Source organism: Sus scrofa, chromosome 1, assembly GCF_054392235.1.
Source record: "Sus scrofa isolate SSC_HxYL_T2T_F1_AM1 chromosome 1, Sscrofa_HxYL_maternal_Yorkshire_Landrace_v2.0, whole genome shotgun sequence".
Taxonomy (NCBI): domain Eukaryota; kingdom Metazoa; phylum Chordata; class Mammalia; order Artiodactyla; family Suidae; genus Sus; species Sus scrofa.
The window spans coordinates 34,769,977-34,787,386 of NC_139383.1; the positions used below are offsets into that span (position 1 = coordinate 34,769,977).

Sequence of the window (17,410 nt, forward strand, 5' to 3'; positions counted from 1 at the left end):
GAGTATGTATAAGGTAACTGAGGAATGATGATTGAATCTGGTCAAGAAAGGAGATAGAAATGGAGGAGAAAAAGATGTGAAAAGATTTCTTTTCTTTTTTTTTTTTTTGGCTTTTTTTTTTAGGATCAAACCTGTGGCATATGGAAATTCCCTGGCTAGGGGTCGAATCGGTGCTGTAGCTGCCAGCCTACACCACAGCCACAGCAACACTGGATCCTCAACCCACCCGCATCCTCTGGATGTTAGTCTGGCTTGTTAGCTCCTTACTGCTGAGCCACAACAGGAGTTTCCAGGATTTCGTAATAAAGGGACCTTGATGCCACCATCTTTGCAATACAGTGCTGCAGATGTTGAATGGGGAAACAGCTAAATAATGAATTAATTAATCACTTAAAAAGGGCATCTTCACTCATTCATCTTATGTCAGCCCACCATCTCAAGGTCTAGACTGGTTAGTGTCTTGACGATTGTTGTAGGTCATAAGCATCCAACATTATAAAGCAATACAAATACAAAACATTTTGTATGCAAAAATTTAAAAAGATAAAGGATTTTATGTTCTAAATCTTGGCAAAATCACTGGCATTTGAGAGAAGGTAAGTGGCTGGTTAACAGTTGAACTTAAGTAATTGGCTGTATATTTAGTTTAAATAGTAGGCTAAAATTAAAGAATATGTATGAGATGATGGAAATGCATTTTCAAAATTACTTCAAAGGATAAGGTGTAATTATGGCTTTTATATAATTTTTTTTTGCTCTTTTATTTTTTTATTTTTATTTTTGTCTTTTCTAGGGCTGCACATGCGGCATATGGAGGTTCCCATGGTAGGGGTCTAATCGGAGCTGTAGCCACCGGCCTACGCCACAGCCACAGCAATGGGGATCCAAGCTGAGCTGTGTCTGCGACCTACACTACAGCTCACAGCAACGCTGGATCCTTAACCCACTGAGCAAGGCTGGGGATCAAACCTGCAACCTCATGGTTCCTAGTAGGATTCGTTAACCACTGAGCCACAACGGGAACTCCTTTTTTTGCTCTTTTAAATTGGAAATACAAGCCAATTTGAGTCCCACATTTGTCTTAAAACTGTTGTCAAGACTCATCCATGGGTTAAAAGTAGAAGACTGTCTTTGCAGTCTGACCCAGGAGTGGGGTTAAAAGTTATGTGGGTGTAGATGTGACAGAAAGACTGACTTTGAGAAGAGAGCTATAAAGATGAGTAATGAGAGATGAGTTTGGAGACTCAATGGAAGTATTTTTAAGGGCTTGAATGGACCAGTGTAAGATTTTAGGCCTTGTACAAGGTGATGGATGCATTAAGACTCAGAATTGGTCTTGGTCATGGTGGCTGATGTGATATTGAGAAGTGTCCTGCCACAGTGGGTAGAATGTTGCACTGGAAGTCATGAACCCTGTGTTCTCTAGCCTTACCTCCATCTCCAGACTGGATATGTAAACATGGGGAAGTTACTGCACCTCTTTGAGCCTTTGTTTTTCATTAGGAAAATAAGAGTGTTAGACGGATCTGTCAGCGTCCTTACGTGGTAAAGGTTATTCTGAAAATTCAGTGTAGTAGAAGAAAGTGAAGATGAGTGGATGAGCTAGAGCCTTATTGTTAATTCATGGGTCAGGAATAAGGGCTTGGGCTGGAATGACATTTCAGAATGAAGAGGAAAGCAGAAATCAGGGAACTGTGGTAGAGGTAGAAATGGCAGAGTTTGCAGGCAGGTTGAAGGTTGAGGGTGAAAAAGAGGGAAAGAGTCAAAAATAACTTTGCATGTTGGAGCCTCAGGGATTGGGAATGAGTGAGCATTGTTGACAGTTACGGGGAAATTTGCGAACACTTGCTTATTGTTGGGGGAAGAAGATGAGCTCAGATTTTTACATGTCAAATTTTAGATGACATCTGAGTGAGATGTCCTGCAGGCATCTGGAAAGTACCAGAGTGAAAGGAATGAGAGAGGTCAGGCCTGGCGATGGCTCCTGGGTGTCAGGCACAGACTGTCTTTAGAACTGCAAGTAAATGAGCTCATTGAGGAAGGAGTAGGAAGAAAAACAGCACGGGCCTAAGGTTGGAGGGAGGCTGCGGGAAAATCCTTCATAGGGCTTATAGGCAATGGTATGGAGGTTAAGGTCAAAAACAAGTTAAAGAAATGGAAGAGGCCAAGGGGATCCCAGATTGAGGAAGCTGCTGACTTTGGTTTTTGAGTTAGTAGGTGATCTTGGGTAGTGTCCTTGTACTATTTCCAGAATATTAATGTGTAAGAGAAAATTTTATGGAAGAAGTACAAATTATAAGAATAGACTCCCTATTTAACCACAAGACAGGATGTAAAAGTTCTAATACGTAGGAAACTAAATAGAATTAGGTAAAATGCAGGACACTCAATTTCGTGCGCCAAGAGAAAAGAAAAATGTTTCTCCCCCTTTGAAGTCTGTCTTCACTGAGCAATTAACAATGCTTTCTAATTATTTCTTTTGCAAATCCTACATTAACGGCACTACTCTTTCCCCAAACAAAGCATATCCCTTGCAGGAAGGCAGAGAGGGAAAAACCTATGTGTGACATCTCCTCTTCAGGGATGTCTGAGATTAAAAATATACCCCCTCCCAATCTGTTTACTGCAGAGGCCCTGGGCCAGCTTTGTTTGATCATCCCCATCAGTAAACACTATGTGTGAGTCTAGATGGATTTTGTTACAGTGGAATTTGGACAGTGGGATTGAGTCAATACAGGACTTTATGAGGCTGTTGAGTTTGTAAATAAGAACTTGAAACAGGACATAGAGTGGGTAACTTCTACCCAAGGATGGCTAAGATTACTGTCTCCTTCCCCCCAGCTAATTTTCAGTGTCATTGATCATTTCAGAAGTAAAATGCAGGTTTTTTTTTTTTTTTCTTTTTCTTTTTCATTTGTGACATCTAGTTTCAGTAACTTCGCACTGGAACCATGTAGTTTTGTTGAGGCTGGGGAAGTAAAGCACTAGTGAATATTTGGACTAGTGAACACATCACTACCATTGTGGCAGGACCTGAAGTCTTCTGGATCTCGGACAGCCTAGTCCCTGGGCGGTTTTTTGTCAGGTCTCCTCTGATCAGTGTTTGCTAAGGCTTTACCCCAGCCTCAGACCCACTCCTTTTACCCACTGAGAACGGGAAAGAACGGGAACCCCACTACCTTGGGTGATGAAGATTAAGCCGAGAGGATGGTGAAAGTTGGGGTGATGTGGAACCGAATGCTCAACTCATCTGTTAATCCAGGGAGGAAAAGTGCTAGTAGGGAACAGCTACCGAATTTTGTGTCTTAGGAATTTTAGTCCTAACGCTATATCTTATCCTACAACTGAATGCATGTCTTATTTTGCCTACACATTAACAAAACTTTAAAATTTACTAATTTTTCTTCTAGCTCTAATACTTCCTTTCTTTGGCCTCGGTAGAACTATGAGAATGTTCTGCCAAGTAACAGGAAGGAACCCAGGCACAATTATCTTTCCTTTTGCTGAAAAGCGAACAAACAAAACCCCACGTGTATTTGAGATCATCTTTCTTTTAGAGTGGCAAAACCTTTGGAAAAACACAAAATGGCAGAATTCCCTTGTGATGCAGCAGGCTAAGGATCTGGCCTTGTCACTGCAGCAGCCCAGGTTGTTGCTGTGGTGTGAGTTTGATCCCTAGCTTGGGAACTTCTGCATGCCACAGGTATGACCAAACTAACAATCAAACGGAAAAACCACACACACACAAAAGGGCCTGTATTCTTGTTTTGCAGCATGATTTTGTTTGCTTTTGTTAGGATAAAGGTCATATTAGGTTCCGCTGAAAACATGTATTCCACTTTCCAGAGGAGATGGGTGATCAAAGGCACCCGAGAGTAGTCCCAGCATAAGTTGAGTAGTAGTACTTCAGATATGAGGCAGTTCACAGGGAGGGAGAACAAGCCACCACAAGCATCTGCCTCCTACCGGTGGACGCATCCCTTTGCAGTCAACAGGGCTCAGACACAGTGATGGCTCTGGACAGGATCCAGTGCGGAGAGAAGAGGGAAGTTCTTAAGTGTATGCTGACATTGCTATCAGAAGACAAAGGCCTGGGGAGGAAAGATGCAGGCAAGAATGGAAGGAACCCATGAACTATATAAGCACAATTGTTCCAGTTCTTAAACTCTTTGATCTTTGTTTTCCTCTTTTTCATGGAGCATTGAAATCAAAACAATGTCTTCAAAGATAGCCTACATTCATTAATTCCAACTAGGAATGCCTTGCCTCTTCTTTCAGTTAGTTTTATTTAAAGAGCATCTGCACATCTGCCCTAAGTTAGGTGATGCTTAAACATCCCTTTCCTTGTTGCGCCTCATTCTTTTCCCTAATGTAATGGTAGTAGCAGTGGCATATGGAGAATGATGGCAGGGAGTGGAGCTATTAATGCCTCACAGAGTTACGCTGTGCCTACACAGAGAGGCCTATGAAAAGTGGGTGGTTTGAATAAGAACTTTATTATCAACTTTGCTGTATTCTTAATGGAGGAAAAATGTATTTAGTTTGTACATTTGAATATGTTCTGTATGTGTTGTTTACATCACAAACATCAACTGCTTTTTTATACAAAAGAAGTTTTTTTCCCCTCTGAGTGTTTTAGAAAGAACAAGGTAAGCATGGCCTTTTTCTTTTTTTTTTTTTCCTTAAGTGCCTTTAAATAATATTAGTTGAGTTATGGTGGTTATTCCTCTTGAAATTTGGCTTTTAGACTTTATGGGTTGTAAAAAAAGAGATTCCAGCTTCCTGGTAGATGTTGAATGTAACCATGAAAAGAATGGTGCTACCTTTTTTTCTCTCTCTGGCTACAATATATCTGCTAGAGATTCCCCAATGTAACTGTGTGTGTTTTTTTAAATAGAATTTGTTAGCTTTCTGAAATAAAATTGGCTTGCTTTATTTGTCTGTCAATAAATGTGTTACTTTTTTTTTTTAACATTTAAGTCGGGGTAATTACACACCAAAATGGGTAAACATTTTTATTCCATGTGACTTTCTTGATTGTTTTACTTATTTGTAAAATTTGGAAATCACATTTTAACTTTTTATTATCTCCTATTAAGTGCTTAGAAAACTAAATATATGGAAGCATCATTATTTTACAGACTGATGGTAACTAAAACCTAGTCAAATTTGATTTTTAAAAAAGTTTCGAATTGATTTTTTTAAAAAGGCAGTTTAGAAAGAATCCATGTTTGTTGACAGTTGTCTTCTAGAACTTAATATCACATCATCTAATGTTCCTCAGTAATTATTTGTGGGTTTCCAGTACTTAAATAAGAAAGATAAACCTGAAAAATATGCAGTGATTTTGTTAATCAAATCAAAATGAAATTATGTGTTTTTTTTTTTAGCATGAGTGAAAATAAATTATTTAGGAAGTCCACCAAATCATAGCAAAGAGAGTTCCCGTCGTGGCTCAGTGGTTAGCGAATCTGACTAGGAACCATGAGGTTGTGGGTTTGATCCCTGCCCTTGCTCAGTGGGTTAAGGATCCGCCGTTGCCGTGAGCTGTGGTGTAGGTTGCAGATGTGGCTCAGATCCCGCGTTGCTGTGGCTGTGGCGTAGGCCGGTGGCTATAGCTCTGAGATTGGACCCCTAGCCTGGGATCCTCCATATGCCATGGGAACGGCCCCAGAAAAGGCAAAAAAAAAAAAAAAAAAAAAGACCAAAAAACAAAACAAAACAAAACCAAACTGAATATGCATATTTTATACACTTCTGAAGCCAAACCTGCTTTATTAAAATAACTTAGTGATTCTCTAGAATTTATGCATATTTTATCCTAAGATTAACACCTTACTTACCTAGTTTCGGATGTGTTGACCTCCCACAAGAAAGAAGCTCAACACACAGCATATGCTGGACGTATTCATAACCAGGCTACTATGTGAGATTTTTTGAGGGTTTATTTACCTGACCCTGATACAAACAAGACTGCTTCTTGATACGACAAGAGATGATGCTAGTGAGCCCAAGGATTGCCATGGGGAGGTATAGTTTGGGGCAGTGGAATTAGATCTGCATTATGAGGCCCTCTTTGGGGAATTACAGAATGGAATAATGAATGAAACGTGACAGAAAAACCGGTGTTCAGCAAATATCTGTTCTCATCTTTTGTGAAAAAGACTTGGTCTGTCGAAACCAGTGTTAACTTTGAAGAACTGATGCAATGCTGAGGGAACAACTTTAATAGAAGTATAAAATATAGGATGGAATACTTAACATTGAACATGGTACTAGGATGTGGCTGTACACCTCTTTTATTAGAAAGTGCCATCTGTTTTTTTTTTTTCCCTCTAAAATAATTTCAAAATGTTTTTCTCATCAGTGGAATAAAATTGACTCTCAATCAAAATGGAATCCCAGATCAGTCCTTAACCTCTATGCTTCAGATCTGCTTAAGGCAACAACCTTAGGAGGGTATCAACATTTTTAAGAGCAGCTGTATTATTTGCTCTCAAACATGCTTGAGAGTTCCAATTACCCATCTGATTCTTCCTCTTTCCTTCCTAACACCCAAACCTCTACTGTCTCTTTAAAATTTTGCATACCTGCATCTCTTGCCCATTCCCCTATCGCTGTAGCTAAGACCCTCAGAGTCTCTTTCCTGGACTATTGCAGCAGTCGTCTTATCTGCTCTCCTGCCTTGGCTGCAGATTTGACCTCCTCTAACCAATATCTTTCACTGTGCTCTCAAAGTGATTTGTCTGATGCAAAAATTTGATCATGTGAGCCCCGTCTTAAATGTTCACTGCTTCTCTATGGCCAAAGGAATATAGCTTTAGCTCTTAAATCGTTTCTATGTATGAGGCACTCTTTAAATATATTATCTTGTATAATCCTCACAGCAAGTAAATGAGGTACTTACTAACCCTCATTATCTCTGTTTTACAAATGAGGAAACAGACATGGAGTTTAAGTACCTGGCCCAATGTCACAGAGCTGATAATGAAAGGGCGTGAATTTGGCTCAGGGAGCCTGTCTCTAGACCTACTGTCTGTAAACACTGTGCTGTGATGCTTCTAACTTCTTAGCTTCTTGTAAAGGCAGGGTTTGCAATCCAAGGTGAACAGAGAGAAGATGTACTCATTTTATATCACCCCATACCTGTGTACATGGCCTGCCCTGCCACTTCTTATTAAGATAATTGTTTTAAGTTTTACAGTATAAAATTAGGGTGGAAAGGCAGTGGATCTTGGTCTGTGAGCTGGTATTTCAAAAGTACTAGTGGTTCTTAAAATGTTAGGTACATCGTATGGCTTCAGTATTAGTTGAGTCATTAGGCGTTTTTTTAGATGTATTTTGTAACCTTTATATATGCTCTTCTCCTTTTAGAGGTTCTTGTTCTGTCCTTGTGTAGTTCACAGTTTAGGGCGTACATTTTGCTCTAGAGAAAAATATAATGACACTAAGCCTTGGTATGAAGATACCTCACTCCAGCCTGAGGCAATCATAAGTTTTTAGTTGTCACAGCAGTTCAGAAAACTTACGTGGTGATAGACAGAGCCATTGAAAGCTCTCTGTCTTAAAGTTTGATTTGAGAAAAGGAATACACAGATACAAATATACAGCCTCATTTTACCAACTCCCTACTTTTCTTTCAGTTCGATTTATTCTAAGCATTTATTCTGTCTTCTGAGGTCATTGATTTTCCTTCTACTGTTGACTAGGTTACAATGATTATCTTTTTCATTGAAAAATGTGTTGTTTCCTGGTTATAGTTCAGACCTTTGTGAATGACTCTGAACAAGTCATTTTCTAATGTATCTTCCACATGAGAACCTTTCATCTATTTGATGACAGCCATAATGTCCCCCATGTGTCACTTCTTCTTTAAATAATGTTCAGGTTCCTTCCACAACATGACTTGTAACGTTTTTTTTTTGTCATCACGGTCCCACTTTGACTTAAAAGACCCAAGTATATAATAAGTAGGTATAGTTTAGTGTCACCTAGAGTATCAGTGGTGGGTATCTTAAAAAGTTCTTCATCCCCATTAGGGCCTAATTGTGTCCTCTCCTCCATCCCCCTCAAATTCTTTTGTTGAAGTCCTGACTCTCAATACTCAGAATGTGACTGTATTTGGAGATATAATCCGTAAAGAGGTACTAAGGTAAAATGAGGTTATATGAGTGGGCCCTAATCCAGTGCAACTGGTAGCCTCGCAAGAAGAGGTTAGGACTCAGACAAATATAGAGGACTTGTGAGGACACAGTGAGAAAGTGGCTGTCTGTCAGCCAAGGAGAGAAGTCTCTTGAGAAATCAAATCTGCCAACACCTTGATCTTAGACTTCTACCACCAAAATGGTGAGAAAATAAGTTTGTTTTTTTCAGCCACCTAGCCTGTGGTATTTTGTTATGGCAGCCTTAATAAACTAGTATAGTCCCTAACCTTTGTGCCCCAATTGCTCAAACTCAAGACAGTGGTTACTGAATCTTGTGTCCCTTGTAGATTATGTGAAAAGGAATGACTTTATGGGCAGACTCACAGTAGAGATTATGCAAACTATTAGGTTTTGTTTTTGTCTATTTTGTCTTGGATGTCTCTCTTCTACTTTGTACTGCAGAAATGAATGTTCATTTTTGAGCAAAACAGTGGAAGTTAAAAAATACAGCTTTTAAATACATCTGGTAGCTTCACAGGATAGGTTTTGTATGGTATCATAAGAACATAAAATTACATTTGTAGTGTTTTGACAATGAGTGCATTATGTGGATCTCATCCTGAGGAAACACCAGATAATTCCAAAGAGAGAAATATTCTAAAAAATACCTGACTCGTCTTTTTCAAAGTGACAATGCTATGAAAGACAAAAAAAGGCTGAAGAATTGTTCTGAGTTAAAGGAGACTGAGAGATATGAACATTAAATACAATGTATGGTTCTGGATTTAGTCCTAGGCTGGGAAATATAGGTAAAAAGTCATTATTGAGAATATTCAATAGAATATGAATTGTACCAGGGATCAGAAAAACTCTTTTCTCTAATGGGCCAAACAGTAAATTTTTTTAGGCTTTGCAATCCATCATCTGTCTTGCAACAATTACCCAACTTTGCTGTTCACATTGTTGCCATGGACAAAACAGAAGAGGATGGGCATGTCTGTGTTCCATTGAAATTTTCTTTTCTTTCTTTCTTTTTCTTTTTCTTTTTTTTTTGTCTTTTGCCTTTTTTAGGGCTGCACTCGTGGCATATGGAGGTTCCCAGGCTAGGGGTCTAATCGGAGCTGTAGGCCCCAGCCTACACCAGAACCACAGCAACACAGGATCCAAGCCACGTCTGTGACCTACACCACAGCTCACGGCAACGGTGGATCCTTAACCCACTGAGCAAGGGCAGGGATCGAACCCACAACCTCATGGTTCCTAGTCGGATTCGTTTTAACCACTGAGCCACGACGGGAACTCTGAAATTTTATTTTCAAAGTCACTTGGCAGGTCAGCTTTGGCCCAAGAGTTTGCTGAACCCTACGTTATGTAAACGTGTTGTAGCAATGATAAAGTTTTTATATGATTACAATATTGTGGTTATGTGACAGAATATTCTTCTGGTTTGAAAATATAGGCCATGGACATACTGGGGGTTAAGAGTGTATTGTATGCCACCTGCTGTCAAATTGTTTAGGAAGCGTAAATCAATTATATAGAATTATACAGAATAAATGTTAAAAAATATATGGAAAGAGAAAACAAATGTGACAAATTGTCAAAAATTGGTAAATTTAGTTAGAAAGGCTTTACAGGAGTTGGTTTATTATCCTCACAACTTTTATGTAAGTTTGAAATTATTCCCAAATACAAAGATAAAAGCAAATTAACAGAGTTCCTGATACTTAAAGAGGGAGGGGAGCAAAAAACAAAAGTAGCCATCACAACACCCGTGCCAACACACACACACACACACACACACACACACACACACACACGCACGCACGCACTTGCTGCATTTGGCTGCGTTGCACCATCTGTGACATACTGAATCATGTGAATAAGCAGAAACCACAAAACCATGCTTCTGGGGGACTATTCAAATGAAAGGCAGAATTCATGAGAGAGGAAAACAAAGAACAGAATTAAGAACAAAGGCTCAGCAGAACCTCCTGATTTCACTCGCCTTTTGTTCTCTCTTGAGGGACAAAGCCTTGGAGATGTGGAGGTGTTTCTGTTTTTGCACCGTCTTCCTTGTGCCCCTCCCAGTCTCAGTCTCACTCTCTGGCTCTCCTTCCCCACCTCCACCCTCTTGTCTCTGTTGGCCTGTCTTTCATCTCCTCCTTCTCTTCCTCTGCTTTCACTTCTCTTTCATAAGTAACACACGGATTTGCTTCTGACATAGTCTTATACATTAACTCTATTAAAATCACTGCAGAGAAACCATAATTAGCACAACTATGTTCAAAGGATTTGAAACCCAGCCCCCAAACTGCACAATGAAAATATCTAATGTTAGCCTCACACACACTCACATATACCTGCTGGACCTCTAGCTTGTGATTAAAAATAGGAAGGGATATGGTTCAGCTGTGAGTCCATTAGCCTGGTCCATTTCACAGTCAGCCACTTTTTCCTTATTGATTGGCCTGCTTTTGGGGTGCGTGTGCATGTGTGTGTGTGTGTGTTTTGGAGGCTATTTTGTATCTATTAAATACATTTCTGATTTCCATTTTTTCACTTTTTTGTAGTTGTTTCCCTTCAAGACCTCTTTTCGTCACTAATATCATCTCTATCAAATCTCTATTGCCCCATCTTCGCTTTGCCCCAAACTCTTTCAGACGGCTTTCCTTTTGTTTTGCCTGTAAAGTAGCGTTTATTTTATTTTTTAAAGGTGTAAATGTGATGATGTAATACACACACACTTGTGAGGTGACTATCACAATCAAGTTAATTAACACCTCCACCGTCTTACATACTTACCGTCTTTGCTGTGTGTGTGTGGCGATAGCACTTAGATCTCCTCTCAGCAAATTTCCAGTGTACAGTGTAGTATTAATAACTGTAATCATCATGTACACTAAATCCATAGAACTTCCTCATCTTACAAATGCAAAGTATGTTGTATCCTTTGACCAACTTCTCGCCCTTTCCTTCCTTCCCACCGCCCCCATCTGTCCCTGGACACCACTCTCCTGCTCTTTGGTTCCATGAGTTTGACTTTTTTTTTTTTTCCAACCATCATTGTTTTTCTTCTGGAACAGGGTTGTCCTAGGCTTTTTTGCTCATCATCTATAATATCTAGAATCCTCTGCCAATTCATTTTTTTCCTGTTCATTTCCTGCCCCAAGTTTTGCTACCACATGTATTGAAAATCCAACATTTTTATTTGTTCAGTAAAATTTTACACATACATAAAATCACATGGTTATCAGAAAACTGGATATTCTGAAAATACCTTTACAACTTGGCATCTTTATGATAGTGGTTGGGAAAATGTTGCATATATGTACTCATTGAATATTTTCAACCACTGGCCTCAATTGTCAGTTACTCTCAGGCATACTAAATTCATTTAAAGCCAAGAGAACATTCTTGCATAAAATTTGTTTTTATTTTTAAACTTTTGTAATACTATTCCTGGGCCAGAGATGGAATCAGGGCTGCAGCTGGGGCCTGTACCACAGCCATGGCAGCACTGGATCTGAGCCCCATCTGTGATCTATACCGCAGCTTGCAGCAACACCGCATCCTTAACCCACTGGGTGAAGCCAGGGATCCAACCCACATCCTCATAGAGACAATGTTGGATCCTTAACCTGCCTGGCCACAATGGGAACTCCTAAAACTTGTTTTTAAATGATGTCCTTCACTGGTATTTGTTAAAGGCACTATCACGTATTCTAATGACATTTTGACTCTGTAATCTGTTAAAGGAGACTTAAGTTAGTCTGTAATATAATGTGGCTTCAACTTTTCTTCTCTGATTTCTTCTCATTTTGGTGGCATACTTTTTTTAAGAGAAAAAAAAATACATGACACAGTTAAATGCAGTGAAAATGAGTAGTTTTTTTTTTTTAACTGTAGATATTAAGCAGTATAATTAGGACTTGTAATAGTTTACAGGAAAAGCTTTTTAGCCATTAAAAAATGTATTATTTCTTCTCTAGATATGTCCCTTATTGAACCTGGAAAGATCTGTATGTTAAGAATTGTTTAAAAGCAAAATTCTTTCATTGTATTGCTTTTTATTTTTTTGCCTCTTCTAAGATTAAAAAACAAAAAAAAGCTTGCCTGCAACTCTAACTGAACTACTGAACTTTTCTTTTATTTGAACTTGGTCTTTTTCAAAGATGAGTAAAGTGACATAGTAAAGCAAAGAAATTTGTTACAGACCTAAAGTGAAAAATAGTAGGTTTTAATGAATAATTTTGTGAACTTATATCAGATTTCCTTTAATGTGATTACTTTTGTTTTTTAAAAAATACTCATTAGAGGTTAACAAAATGATTTCACAGAAAAGAAAACAAGCTCAAACAATAATTCATAATTAGCATTTGTAAGACAGGGGAACAAAGAACTTTAGAGCTCAAAGGAAACTTGTAAAATATTCCATTAAACTCTATTTTATTAAAAATAAGGAAACTGAGGGCCAAGGAGAAGTAATTAAAATTTTTTTTTTTTGGGTGAGTTCTCAAGTAGACTATGAATTTTTTGTTTGTGTGTTTATATGTTTTAAACAACTCGGAATGGCTAGTTTACTATTGTGCTTAGGAATAACACCATGTTTGGATATTTTGTTCCAAAGTTTTTATTATATTGGCTTTCTTTGGCGGCTGCAAAAAATTTCAATAAAGTTAGTGGCTTTAAATGACAAAAAATGTATTAATTTATATTTCTGGAGGTCACAGGGCAGATGGATCTCACTGGGCTAAAATCAGGACAATTCTGGGATTCTTCTTTCTGGAAGCTTTAGGGTGGGATCCATTTCCTTGCCTTTTCCAGTATCTAGAGGCACCTGTCTTCCTTGGCTTATGGTCCTCTTTCTTTATCTTTAAATTCAGCATGGTTAGGCCAAGCCCTTACCACATTGCCATCTCCCTGCTTCTCTTCTTCTGCTTCCTCATCCATATTTAAGGACACTAATGATTACATTGGGTTTACTCAGATAATTCACGATAACCTCCTCATCTCAAAGTCAGCTGATTAGCAACCTTAATTCCATCTGCAAACTTAAATTCTTGTTTGTCGCATAATCTAATATATTCAGTTTCCAGAGACTAGGATATATAGACACTTATGGGGGGGGGATTATTCTATCACAAGTGCTAATCTGAGTACTCATATTAACATAAACATTGATTAGAAGCACCAAAATGCTTATTTGTTTGGAGGCACAGATACAGACTCTCTTGATTAATTTTTCCTGTTTCTTCCCATGTCCTCAACTCTTGTGTTAGAGCATCTCCTTAAAGGTACTCTAGGGTGTTAATAAATAACACCAGTATTTTGTTTTATTGGATTTGAAGTGGTGTTCCAGGTCAGGATATAAACTATTTTGGAGGTATCTTCAGGTTATTGGAAGCTGAGCAAATCAGGCATGTTCTCTGTGTGTACATTCTCACCTTAATGATTTGTAACAGCAACTTCCCTTGGCATATCTCTGCAGCTAAGTATACAAGATAACCTTTTGTTTCTTGATAGATGGCTTAATATATGCTTTCTATCTAGATAAAATAAATGGAGGAAAACACTCATTTATAGTGGTCATTTCTATTTTTTCAAGGTGAGATACTGGTCTGGTTTTGTTAATCTTGACGTGGATATTGTGATCTTATTTTTCTAGAACTGTGAAAAGTACATTTTTCATGGCTATCAACAAACTACCTTGTTTCAAAGTTGTGAGATTTATTTATCAAAAGGAACTTCTGTGAGGGCACTTACATTGTGTTGGTGAAATCAGATACATTGAGATTTTTTTTTAAAAGATATTTAATGTGTATATTGAATTTCCTGAGCCTGAGGCAGTGTTTCTGTTTGGTACACAGATTTTAAGGAAGTATTTCTGATTGGGATAGAAGCATTGCAACTTGAAAAGAGTTGGAGAAATCTTTTATTAAAGGAAAGTGACAAACACTAATTAGGGGTAAGGTAAGAGAAAATAAGACAGACTTAGTAGCAATCTGCTTCTTGGGGGCCAGGTGTGTGGACACGTCTATAAATGAATGGCCAGCAAGGAGGTTTGGATGCTGTCCACGAAAGTCATGGAAGTACTGACGGATTTGTTAGGAAATTCTTTTCTTTAAATCTATTCCAGAATCATTTTGTACTCATAACATTTTATATCAGAGATAATAGATTGAACAGCAATGTAAACTTGAGCACTGAAAAAATGAGTCAGTCTAAATAGAGACAAATTGCACTGCTTGAAAATAAACTTTATATGATAAAAAATGTCTGGTTGTGATATTGACAGGCAGTTAAATGAGGGTCCTGATAAACTCCTGCTGAAGAGTCTAGTTAACTGAAAGCTTGGTATTCAAGATTTGTGTGATGCTGCCAGGCTGAAATTTGATTAAGATTGTATATGTGTAGTTCACATGTATTTAGCAAACAGAGGAATAGTATCTTATTAATAGGTATAGAAACGGAAAACTCCAAATTAGTTTGTCCTGATGACTCAATCACTAATAGAAAAAGACTCATCTTCATTACCAAATAAGAATTCTCAAATTAGAAGTCTTTATTTGGAGTTCCCGTCGTGGCGCAGTGGTTAACGAATCCGATTAGGAACCATGAGGTTGCGGGTTCGGTCCCTGCCCTTGCTCAGTGGGTTAACGATCCGGCGTTGCCGTGAGCTGTGGTGTAGGTTGCAGACGCGGCTCGGATCCTGCGTTGCTGTGGCTCTGGCGTAGGCCGGTGGCTACAGCTCCGATTGGACCCCTAGCCTGGGAACCTCCATATGCCGCGGGAGCGGCCCAAGAAATAGCAACAACAACAACAACAAAAGACAAAAAGACAAAAAAGACAAAAAAAAAAAAAAAAAAAAAAAAAAAAGAAGTCTTTATTTGATAAGTAAAGTGTCTACCAATCACCAGATTGTTATGCTTGATGGTGGATGGAGGATACTGAATATAAGCAAATTTAATCCTTGACCACATGGAGTTTATCATCTAATGGGGAAGATACATAGATACACAGCATTAAGGTAGATACCTATGGGGATCTGGAAAAGCTTCCCGCAGAAGGTGAGTTGGGATTTGAGGGATGAATAGAAAGTAATAAAGTGAAGAGAGAGGAATTGTAGGAGGGGGCAAAGCATTCAAGTTTGAGGGAACAACATTTATAAGACTGTGTGACTGAAGGTGCTGGAGTCCACAGTGTATGGAGTTGGAGAGTGTGTTGGGTGAGATGAAGATGATGAGGAAGATTAAGGATAGACAATAGGAAGTCATTCAAGGATTGTAAAAATAGTGATGATAAAATTAGATTTTGATTTCAGAAGATTATTTTAGCTACAGTGTAGAAAGCAGAATGGAAACAGGTAAGATTAGCACCGAAAACTGAGTTGATTGCTCTGTAGTGATCCAGGTGAGAGAATTTGGTAGTTTGGTTGTCTTAGAAGATATGGAAAGAGGGGAATGGATTTAAGAGAAAGTTAGAAGGTAAAATCCCAAGATTTAATGATGGATTGGATGGTGGGATGAGAGAGAAGGTGGAGTCAAGATTTTACCTGGGTTTTTCTGGGTAAATCTGGATGAGAGGCAGTATTACTGAGAGAGGGAGCCCTGGAAGAGGACCGCATTTGAGGGTGAGGTCATAGGCTTGGGTTTGGATATGTTTGAAATGCCTTTGTGACAGACAAGTTGAAGGATCAATTAGGAAGTTGAGTATCTAGGTCTAGAGTGCAAAGGAAATGTTTGGATTATAGAATTTTATGAGACGTCTGTGGTAGCTTGTAACTGAAGATGTTTTTGATACTGGTAACAGATTCCAGCATTTAATGGTTAATGAGGGGACCGTGAATCTGCAAAGGAAACCTAGAGGTGGCCAAAAAAGTTGGAAGAATTAGTAGCTACACATCATGGCAACCAAGAATGTGAAGAGGAGGGAGTGGTCATCAGTATTAAATTCTGCTGAAACATCAAGAACAGTGAAGGATGTGTTGCATGGGTGATGTGAAGGTCACCCACAACTGTAGTCAAAGTGGAATCAATGGTGTGAACTGGCAAGATTTCTTAGGGGAATGGATACTTAAACTTAGCAGGGTGGTCATTTGCTATTTTATAGAATTTTCATCTGTTTGCAGGATTTATTTCCCCTTCTTTCTCCCCTTCCTCCATTTATCTTACCTTTTCAAAACCCAAATAGAATTTTTCATTGTTTACCGCACACTACTTGCCCTGCTATGACTACAACTTTCCTTTGTTCCTCTTGTTCAAAACATAATAGTAAAAGCTTCTTTTGTTATTTTTAGTATCTTTTAGGAGTCTTAGTCCATTCTCAGCTTTAGTCTCCTGGCATTATTTGAGGGTACATTTATTGATAATTATATTATAATTTTATTCTCTAAGTTTTATTTGAATTTTATGTATATTATGTATATTAAATACCTTGGCTCAGAGAAAGTACTGAGTGAATTGCTTTTAAGTATACCTTACCTTTTCTAACTGATGGGTTTTAATCTCATATTCAGTTGTTTGTTTGTTAGAATGAGCCGTATTTTCTTTCCTCTGTACTCATAAAATCATTATTAGTTTTTTCCCATCCTGAATTAAAAATAACTTATTTAAAAGTGTCTGTATATCTGACCATAGCTGCTATTCCTATTCCCTTCCCTAGTTATTAGGAAGGAACCTAATTCTCTCCCATGTTTCTAGTCACTTTGCATTTCAAAGATTTTCAAAAATTTAAAAAATTTCTAGTCATTTTATGCATTTCAAAGGCTTGAAATGCAACCACTGCCAGTTGTTACCCTAGGGCCAGTAAGAGTCTTGTACATTATGCATAGGAAACCCTTCAACTGTAATTGTTTAAAAAAATCTATTTTTTGGTATATTTGCCATTCTTGCCCATACTATTGTCTTTTTTAAATGTCAGGATTAACTTGCATGGCAGTTAGTATGGATTTCTAACACATGAATTAATAGGTAAGATATTGTATATTGAGTATATTTTTCTTCTGGTTAGAATGCTTCTATTTGTAATTATAGCATTGACACAAACTTGGAGGTAGATATTATGAAGACAGATTGAATCAAGTAAAGTGGCAATAGCTGCTATAAAAAAAAAGTTGCATTTCCCCTGAATCAAAATTGTCAGGGCTTGCTTCCTGGGCAGACAACCAGTGTAGTCACAAAGGACCTCAAATTCAGAAGGCGGCACACACTTGGCATTTAAAATACTGTGATTGCTGTCTTAAAATTCATATTAATTTCATCTTT

General features: G+C 38.2%; 1 protein-coding gene and 1 long non-coding RNA gene across 44 annotated transcripts in view; both read left to right on the plus strand.

Annotated features, from left to right (window-relative positions):
* PTPRK (protein tyrosine phosphatase receptor type K) overlaps positions 1-17,410 on the plus strand; it is a 560,031-nt gene that overhangs the window by 39,159 nt on the left and 503,462 nt on the right. The window lies entirely within an intron of this gene.
* Positions 10,406-17,258, plus strand: LOC146406021 (uncharacterized). Its single transcript, XR_014803942.1, has 2 exons — positions 10,406-14,705; positions 15,025-17,258. It is a non-coding gene; the product is annotated as an uncharacterized LOC146406021 (long non-coding RNA).